At 40.6% G+C, this 9587-nt stretch overlaps 1 protein-coding gene across 19 annotated transcripts in view; it reads left to right on the top strand.

Moving 5' to 3' along the window:
- The first annotated feature begins 3512 nt into the window (after nucleotides 1–3512).
- Arpp21 (cAMP regulated phosphoprotein 21) overlaps nucleotides 3513–9587 on the top strand; it is a 148183-nt gene continuing 142108 nt past the window's right edge. For 9 of the 19 annotated variants that reach the window (XM_048795178.1, XM_048795174.1, XM_048795171.1 and 6 more), the window contains exon 1: nucleotides 4315–5137. The gene's annotated coding sequence lies outside the window, so the exon portion shown is untranslated. Of the gene's footprint in view, nucleotides 3706–4314; nucleotides 5138–5181; nucleotides 7069–8082; nucleotides 8526–9587 lie in introns of those variants that run through there. The other 10 variants (XM_048795176.1, XM_048795164.1, XM_048795181.1 and 7 more) reach the window with 8 other exon arrangements.

Raw genomic sequence — 9587 nt, 5'->3', positions numbered from 1 at the left:
CACAAGAGAGAAGAAAAATTCAAAGTGCAGATATCCTGTATCTGTTAAACATGGATTTCCATGTTTGTGTTTATGTTCCAATCATTCCTTGTGTTTCAGGGCTATGCCATTTACCTCTTTTCCCCATGTATCCTCTTAACATTTCTTCTTCATTTCTACTTTCAATTCTAGGCAAGGTTTTAAAAAAAATCAAAATCATCTTTGGGGTTCATGGGAGATTGTGAATACTTTGTGCAGAAGCAGTCCTAACACAGGCCAGGTAGAGAGGCCTATTGCTGGGCATCCTGCACCCACCCCTGCTCTGCAATAAGGAAGGTCAGGTGCTCTGCTTCTGTCTCACATGCCTAGACCACACCAAAGCTGCAGGGTTCTTAGGGCATGGATGCAGAAGAGGAAACACAGTGCCCTGAGCCCATCAGAACAATAATACTAAGATTGCTCCTGAATGGTGGTATATTTTGCCCAAGAAATACTGAAAAGAAACATACAACTTTGCAGCCTTTCTTGTCTTTTATTGCTCAGATATTCAGTGACAGGGTTCCTAAACCTCTCTTTAACAGGCTCCTCCTGTTTCTTTTTATTATCCCTTCTCTAATTCAGATGCATCTCTGTGAAAGCACTAAACACATTCATTTTAAAGGAAATTTCTCGGTTTGCCTTAAACCAAAACAACACTTTGTGCATGTACAGGCCAGTGTTCATTTGTGGTCTGCCTGCAAGAACTCTTAGAGTTCATGAGATAATTTTCTCATACTGCACACAGCCTACTGCAGAGGAGACATAGCTGCTACCAAGGGATCTGTGCCATCAGAACATTTGGTTTCTAGTCTCCCAAGTCCTCTTTGTTTTTGATCGTGACATTTCTTCATGCTCAGATGCATACGTGATGTAACATTCTTTGTTGATGTTCTGAAATGTGTTTTGGAGTTATTTTGGCTTAGCACAAAATAAGAATGGGGCTCTCAACTTTTCTGGTTGAAATGTTAATCTTGCCTCCCCCCCCACCCTCTTCTTTTCCCCCTGCCTTTCTGTACCATGCCTATTTACAAAGCTTTAAACCCAAGACTGTATTTAATAGACCCTAGACAGTTTTGTTGGAAACAGGGCAAATGAGAAGTATCTCTAGCGGATTTGTGGGCCTTTATTATGGTGGGGGAGTATGCCCTAAAGGGGAGTTCCTCGCAGCCTAATTGTTGAGGAATGATGGAAGCTCAACAGCATGGAAATTCTACTTCTCGCTTCAGCTGAAAAGGTGCTTATAAAGGTAGCAGGGCTATTCTAGCAATTTGCCTTATTTTGAAAATCCAATTTGGGAGCTTCATTAAAGGGCACTAATTTAGTGTCTTGGGGGAATGTGTGTTTAAAGGAGCTTGTCAACAATCTTAGATGTTTGCCAGTGTGTAGGTGAGCTCAACTCCCCAGGCTGGGGTTACCTGGTTACATGTGTGCTCCTTCATTTCAAACATGATGCCAAATAAGCTCAAAAGCCCTCAGATCCACAGTAACAGCATCTCCCTCTGCCCGCATGACCACCTCCCATCCCTAAAGTTAGGATGCTTTCAGTGTATCATCTGAAATCGACAATGTGAATCTGTCACTCAGAGATCCAATGAGTTGAGTTTAGTAGTAGTTCACAAATGTCAGGCCAGGCTGTAAAGCATGGTAACTATTTCAAATCACTTAAGCAAATAACAAACACTTTCTGAATGTCTAGAATAATAACTTATTGCTCACTGTCTGCCCAATATTCCCCAAAGTATATTTAAGCCCCACATTGGGGACACACAATTTTAAAAATAGATAGCCAAATGCTAATTATCCATAAGGCCTCAAATAAACTCAAGCCTTCTCTAGTTTCTAATTATATTGACAAAATACTATGAGAAAAGGTAGAAAATTTAGTTGAAACAAAGTAATGTTATTATTCTTTGGGATGCTTTCCTTTTTCAAACAATGTTTAAATTCCATGAGATAGTGCAATAAATTTTATCAACAAGTTCATCTATGCATTGCTGAGATCTGGAAATATTGTTTTATTCTTCTATCTTATCACTGGAGTTTCTACTAAAAATACTGAGTTCTTCCTTTCACCAGTCAGTGGTTATAATTTTTAATCCAGTTTATAGGACTGAGTTGCGTTGGTTTAGTAAATTCTTAGTGTGGGATCTAATTTCTTGCAGAAAGACTGTGCAAGCTGCTAAGGTTTCCTGTTAATTGTTGACCTGTCTTTCCTTTCGGGAGATGCTTAGCTGTGGTCACATCCAGAAGAAATCTTCCATGTGCTGTTAATCATATGCATTTATGGCACAACGTGGCACAATTTCCCATGTAGATAACCAGGCTTTCAGAATGTGATTTGAGATGAAGGAAATGGAATCAAATTCAAAATACTTCTAATAATTTTCCATTAAGTTTTATATGGCTGAAAAAATACTTACAAAATGTTTTGGGAAATGACTGAGTAGGAATGATGGGGATGGATAATAGTCCTGAATTCTTTAGGTTTGGTGTGTCTGATACCTTACACAGTAGATTCATTTATTTAGCAGGGACTAAAATCTCAAGGAGAAAATTTCTAAGAGTTGAAAATAAGTATTCTTCAAAGTCTAGTATAACCTTACTCTATTGTATTACATTTTCTAGAAGTACACATAAATTAAGATTGAAAATCAATAACTTAGCATTTGTGAACATGGCCACAAAACCGTTTGTGGAAATCATAATTTCATAACAATGTGGAAGGCACATCTTTTAATAAATCTGTTTATGGAGTCTGACATTAGGAGTGGGTGTCAATAAGTGGAACATAAGATATAGACATTTTCATGACATGTTTTATGCTAGTTATTTATTTGTTGTCTATTCAGGGGGTTACTAATTGCAGCTGGTAAAACTTGATTTTTCTCCTGTTCAGTTTATTGTGGGATGGGCATTCATTGCACCCGATTCATAGTTATTCAGTGTCTACATTTCAGAAGCTGAATTGCTGGATATCATCAATGTGAGCTTTGGCAATTCCATGCAGGAGTGTACAACTACAATTTTCCTGCACATTAATAATAACCTAGCAAAGAAGCCCAGAATCAAATGCCTGGATCTCAGTCGGGGGCAGAAAGCTAGAGTGGTACTGTCTCTTGGCTGGTGACCTATAACGTTGGAAAAGTAGGCTCTACAGTCACTCAGGAGGAGTGGGCGGTATTCCGAAAATTTTATTCCCTCTCTTTCACTACGCGGTTTTTCTCTTTCTTTCTTTTTTTTCCAAAGTGTGTCCGGCGACAATAAAAATAAATAAATTACAGATTATAAAAATAGACAGTACATCTCCAAAACAAACAGGAAAATCAAGGCTTTTATTTCTTCAGGTGTCAACTCTGTTCCCTGCCCCAAGCCCTACCCTGCCCCCTACCCTACCGGGTTTCTAAGGCACCTTGCTGATTCTAACTCAGTGCTCAAGCGGGCTGCGGTCTGGGCAGTCGCCCACACGCAGAGCACTTGGCGCTGCGCTACCGGACTTTTGGTCTTGCTCAAAGCCAAAGCTGAGAATCTCTAAGAACTCTGAGGCTTCGGATTCATTCTGGTGGGGTGAGGTGTTATTATTGTGGGATTGTCTCTGCAGAGTTGCCCTGGAGAGTGAGCGCTGAAGGGAAGGAACGGTGCAAGGCTTCCCAAGTGTCCCCAGGAGTCGAGGAGGCACCCCTGATAGCGGTACGCTGGAGAGCTTATGCATGGGGGGCGGGAGGAACTCGCGCCTGCAGGCTGGGAGCGGGGAGGCGGTGTGGAGGGGCAGGGGGCAACGTGCCAGTTTTCTCTGATTAATGATGCTCACGCTGCCGCGCGTGGCTCATGCGCTTTGTCTCCAGCCTTGGGGTTCGCGGAGAGCTGTCCCGGGAATGGGTAGCGCCACGAGCGCCTGGAGCACCAAGCAGGTGCCTGCACTCGGTTTTAGCCAGCTCTGGTCGCACGCGGTAGCAGAAAGGCCCAAGGCATTGACAGACACCCAGCTTCTGCCACTTCTCGGGTGTGGCGGGTCAAGAAACCCGGGTCTCAGGCCCGTGCAACTGTGCGGCCACGTGCAACATTCGCTTTGCCCTCAGCCTGGGCGGGGACCGGACCCATCCGCGGCTGCAGGGAGGAGCAGGGCGCCGCCCCCGGCGACAGTGCCAGCCGCGTGGGAGGGCACGGACCAGCCAAGGGACAGACGACCGAGGCGGTCGGGCAGGGGACGCGGGACTGTGGGACCGATCGAGGCTGGCTGACTTGACTCTGAGTGGGACTGGCAAAGCGACGGACAGGTGGGAGCAACCAGACAGCCCGAGAAAGGGAGGAGAGGACCGGAGAGAGAGAGGAGAGAGAGAGAGAGAAAGAGAAAGAGGAGAGAGAGAGAGAGAGAGAGAGAGAGAGAGAGAGAGACTCTGGCTGACTCAGTAGGCAGAGACAGACACAGAAATAGAGGATAGAAAGAGAGAAAGAAACACTTGTGTGCACCCTCCCTCCAGACGCCCTCCTCTGACCGAGGGAAGTGGCCAGGGGCTCAGAGTAGGAGAGGCAGTATAGGCACAGAAGACGGCAAGAGAGACCCTGCATTGCTGGTGGGATCAAGGGACTCTGAGGGGCGGATAGACCAACGCAAAGACTGGCATTCTGAGAGAGTGACAGCTTCAAGAGCAGAGCGCAGCAAGGCGAGAATCCTGCGCTGAGCTGCCAGACTGACTGACTGCCGGTCAGACTGACAGAAGTACAGACAGAAGAGCAGACAGGAGGCCGGGGCATATTCACTCTCTGCAGCCAGCGGGGAAGAGAAGGAAGCGGCGGTGGCGGCACCCTGAGTGCATCCGGAGCCGGAGCGGCGATCAGCCGCAGGGGCAGCGGGCGCGCAAGCCCCAGTCGCTGCAGCCCCAGCCTGGCTGCCACAGCTGTGCGGTATCCCAGCCCACTATGCAGAAAGCTCTTAACTAGCAGTTAAATAAATCGACCAAAAAAAAAAAAAAATCCAACAACAGAAAAGGAAGCCAAAAACAAAACAAAACCAATCCAGCCAAATCAATCATTAAGAAACAACAATATTAATAAAAGCCAAAAGCTAAATCAAATCAACCAAGACACCAAGAAGCTGGGGGGATATCCACTGTTCGTCAAGGTAATAAGTCTTCCAACATGAATGTGCACGCCTTTCATTGGGTTCTTTTCTTTCTTTCTGGCATATAACTGTGCTTTTCTTTAGAATTGTCTCTCCTCTGCATTTCTTCTTTGTGTTTGTAGAAAGCTGGTGTTGTTGTCCATGTATTGTGTTTCCGTGTTTGGTGAAGGGATGGGTGGGCTTCCCTTCCCCCAAATCAGGCAGAAGTGGAAAGCTGGAAATTGAAAATGACAATATTTTTCATCACAGAAGTTTTCAGTGATTTATGTAGGTTTCAACATAGAAAGTTTCAGATGCTCTTAATTCATCTGAAAGAGAGTTATAGAAAAAGGTAGAGAGTTATAATATTGCCCTCGAAGGACTAAGGTCTTGGGTTCCCAAGAGGTTTTTAATTTTACACTCTTGATGTTGTTTCATTGCAACCCCCAATTTAATATCTTATTGTAGAAATGGTGGTAGAATTGAGCTGAAGTAGGCAGTTGTTTAAAAAGTTTCTTGGGAGGAAAAATTGACTCACTCAGTGTTTATGCATAGAAATAAAGCTGGTGTGGAAGTGTCAACTGCTCAGGTTTAGTATTTGACCACCTTCTGAAAGATACAAGTTTAAAAGGAGAAACAGAGGGGGTAATTGAAATTTATAGGCATGGGAAGCTCTGTGCAGTGCAAAACTGGTAGAAATTACTTTCATGAGGTTGTGTTTAGACTGTAGAAACTCATTTTGATTTTTGGTTTTTTTAAGTGTTTTGGTGTAACACTTTAGTTTCTCCAAATAAGAATGGCATTACCCAAAGTTGAAATGAATCTGTGTAGAATTGTGCTCAAAAAGAGAATAAATCCAAAAGATCCTCACCTCTTTCTCATCTGCCTCGGAGAATAAAACTGCTATGATTGTTTTAAGTAAACAGAAAGTGAAGATGACAGGAAATCATTTTTTATTTAGTAAAAGTCAGAATACCTTTGACACACACTTTAAAATAAATGCATCTATTCCTTTGATCCCCTGTATTTGTATTACCACAGAGCTTGCATGTCCTAATAGGATTTTAGCTAATGTCATTTTCATGGAAAACAGTCATTTGAAAGCTGAGAGCTCTAGCTATGTTTTGTTCAAATAGCGAAGTAATCTACTATTTTAACAGAAATTGCTTCTGCCGCATTCCTAATGTGGGATTGCATGTGAGTGATTGTGTATACTTTTCAGATTTATGTAGGTTTTCAAGGTATGTATTTGCTTGTGTTTGATCTTATATTTCCTTTGTTATCACATTATTTTACTTCTTATCAATGTGACTAACAAGATATTTTTAATTGTGTAGAGAATGGGTTTAGGTGTATTCTTGGAGATCTACCCATCCATATAACAAAAGGTACCAAAGAATAATCTGTTACTATCTTTGCTTGTCAATGCCATTATGATTTGTTTTAAATGCAATTTTTAAAAGCATTTGGACTGCTACAGATGCACGACTCAGTTTATCCTCTGGCATGATTGATGTCATTTGATGAATAGAAGAACTAAGTTACTGGAGATGAATGCTTATTTAACAGAGTACTTTGTTTGGGTGAGGCATATTTTTAAAAAAACTTATAAGGTTCCTGGAATTGACTTTCAGTTTCTTAGTGACTTAATTTCACTGCATGCTGATTTCTCTTTTACAACATTCAGCTCAGATCCAGACAGGTTTGTGTATGCTATTAGATTTGCAAATTGCTGATCTCCCAGTGACTTTCTCTCTTAGATCCCAATTGAGTATGGTTACCTTGAGAACTGTGGCATTAGCCCTGTTAGAGCATGCTCCACTGGGGACTTCTGTGCAGTCTATTTTTAATGCTATTTAATGAAGGAGCAAGCACCTCACTCAGCAATAAAAGAAGCATGAGGAAAGAGAGCAGTATGTGATTATGGATACTGGAGAAGGATATTTGGAAAGGTAAAGAGTGGCTGGTGGGTAAGGTAATTTTAATCAGGTCCTAATATTGTATTAATGGAAATCAATTGATGTTAGTGAGAAAACTATACATGAATAGTTTGATATTTTCATAATCCTTTTTACTAGTTCTTAGAAAGAAGACTCAATAATTTGATTTCCTTAAAACTTGAAGGAGATCTAACGAAAGAGTTCCTGCATTCCTACTAGTTTTAATACAAGTGTCAGAATCTTGGATAGAAAAAGTAGAGAAATAATCTCAAATTACTAAAATATTGTTCCAGTGGATGCCTTGGAGCTAATAGAACATTCTGGGAATAAAATAACTAACATCCTTTAAGGTACAGTGATAACCTGAAGCTCTGCCTTGTGAACTGTTTTTCTTTTATGAACTTGATGTCTTGTCTAGAATCATGGCAACTAAATGAAACAGGAAGTTTTGTTTGAACTTGATAGAATATTTTGCTTGTTTTGTGTCTTCAACTTGGAGATAAACACCAAGGATTATCTTTCTAAAGGCTAACTATTTTTTAAATGTAGATAGCAGAGGCAGCATTGGAAACTTTTGGAATGTCATAATGAGGGGAAGAATATCTTAACATTGTAATATGTGAGATACAAGAAGCCACCTGTCTGCAGAGTTTGCCTATACACAAAACACCTTTCTTCAGGTAGAAAGTGAGAATGTTTAATCAGAAAGGTCTTTGTTGTTACTTTTCATACTAACACCATGCCATAATCAGTTTATTTCTTTGTTCTGAGTGAAGCTAATTAGACAAGATGCTTAAGTAGTTTCAAAATTAATAAGCGTGAGAGAATGTGAGCAGTTTATATTAAATGGGGAAGTAAGTCATATAATTATTTATTAATGAAGCTATTAGAATGATGTACAAAGTTGTTCTTAATTTTTGCCATTTTTTTTGTGTGGTGTGTGTGTGTGTGTGTGTGTGAAAATCACCGCCCCCGCCCCCCCCAAATAAACTACTAAGGGAAATACATCACAAGGGGATACTGTGATTTTGTTTGTTTTTTTGTTTGCCTTTCCAACTTAGTCCTTCTGGGGATTGGACGGACAGTCCACACTGGTCGTCCTCTTTTCCTTTGTGGTCATGCCATTTGGATCATAGTGCTGATACCTTTTTTAAGCTTCTCATGTCAGTGGGCAACCTCATTTGAATTCCATATGCATTTTGTCTGTGGACAAGATAATGATAAGCTACATGAGCAAAGAGTGGAATGAGTCAGCCACTGAAGACACAACACGCAACATAGCCAGGCATGAATATGAGTAAGAATTCCTTAGGACAAGGAGACAGTTTGAAGTCTATGAGGTCGGAAACTGCAAATGAGCTGCTTGGGTATAAGTCAGTGTAATTCAGATCTGCTTTGTGACAAGGTTAGGAAAGAATGTGTGTGGGGCTCCAAAGTGATGTCGACTCTGAAAGCCATTTCTTCAGATGGTAAGTACGGGCATCTTTCTAACTGGTACCACACGGTGGTAGCGTGCTTAAGAATTCGTGAATCTCTAATCACAAAAAGAATTGGCTTCCATATATATGCAGTATATCACATGGGAAGTTCCTAACATACTTAAGCCAGTGATGATACATATAAAACCCACACTTCCTCTCTTAAGACAAAGGATCTTTATTTTTTTTTAAAGAAATCTGTAGTTCCAGAACCTCTGCATTTCTTCGCTTTCTTTTTTCAATCTATCGTTTCACCTTAAATATGAAAAATGAGTTTGTAAACAGTGATATAAGTAAATGATGAAGGACCATTAAAGGTAAAAATAAATATTAGCAAGACATACCTGCAACTGAATTTGTTTTTCTCAGGGATTCTTTGCTTCTGAGTATTAGGTCTTTTAAGACTTGTTTATGCTAAGTTCAAACAATTTATTTCAGTGCCTCAGCATTATAATTTAGATTAATTTGGCTCATATTGAAGAAATCTTGGCCGTTGATATTGAAGTATTTAATATTTGTCTTTACATCACAGCCATTTCATTCCTATGAGCATTAGATAAGGGCTCTTAAGGATTGCAATTGTATACACATTAAGCTTGATAAAGAAGTACTTGAGACAGTATCACTTTCATTCAGTAGTTTTTAATATTAGCAGAATTGTTATCTTGTGGTCTCAAAATCCTCTGTGGTCTGGAGATATTTTCTTAAGCCATAAAAATGCCCATATAACATTTTGAATGCACCTCTTTCTAAAATTACTGGGACATATCTGTGCCTAGGAGAAAAGCTATACAGGCAAAACAACAACAACAACAACAAAAATGAATAGAAATAATTACATTGGGACAATAGAAGGGATATTGAAAAAAAAAAGGGGGGGTGGTGGTGGTGGTGTCTTGAATACACCAAACTGGCTGTTTGCTTTCAGTTTGAATCCTTAGCATCCTAATGTTCCTTCTTTTCTATAGCATAAATTCTAATATTTTCTAATAGCATAGATTCTATTATTGCCAGGTGGAGAGAATGTTAATCATTGTCTGTGGTCATAATAGA

The sequence above is a fragment of the Marmota marmota genome, unplaced genomic scaffold (assembly GCF_001458135.2).
Source record: "Marmota marmota marmota unplaced genomic scaffold, marMar, whole genome shotgun sequence".
In the NCBI taxonomy this organism is placed as follows: Eukaryota; Metazoa; Chordata; class Mammalia; order Rodentia; family Sciuridae; genus Marmota; species Marmota marmota.
This window is presented reverse-complemented; position numbering and strand designations above follow the sequence as displayed.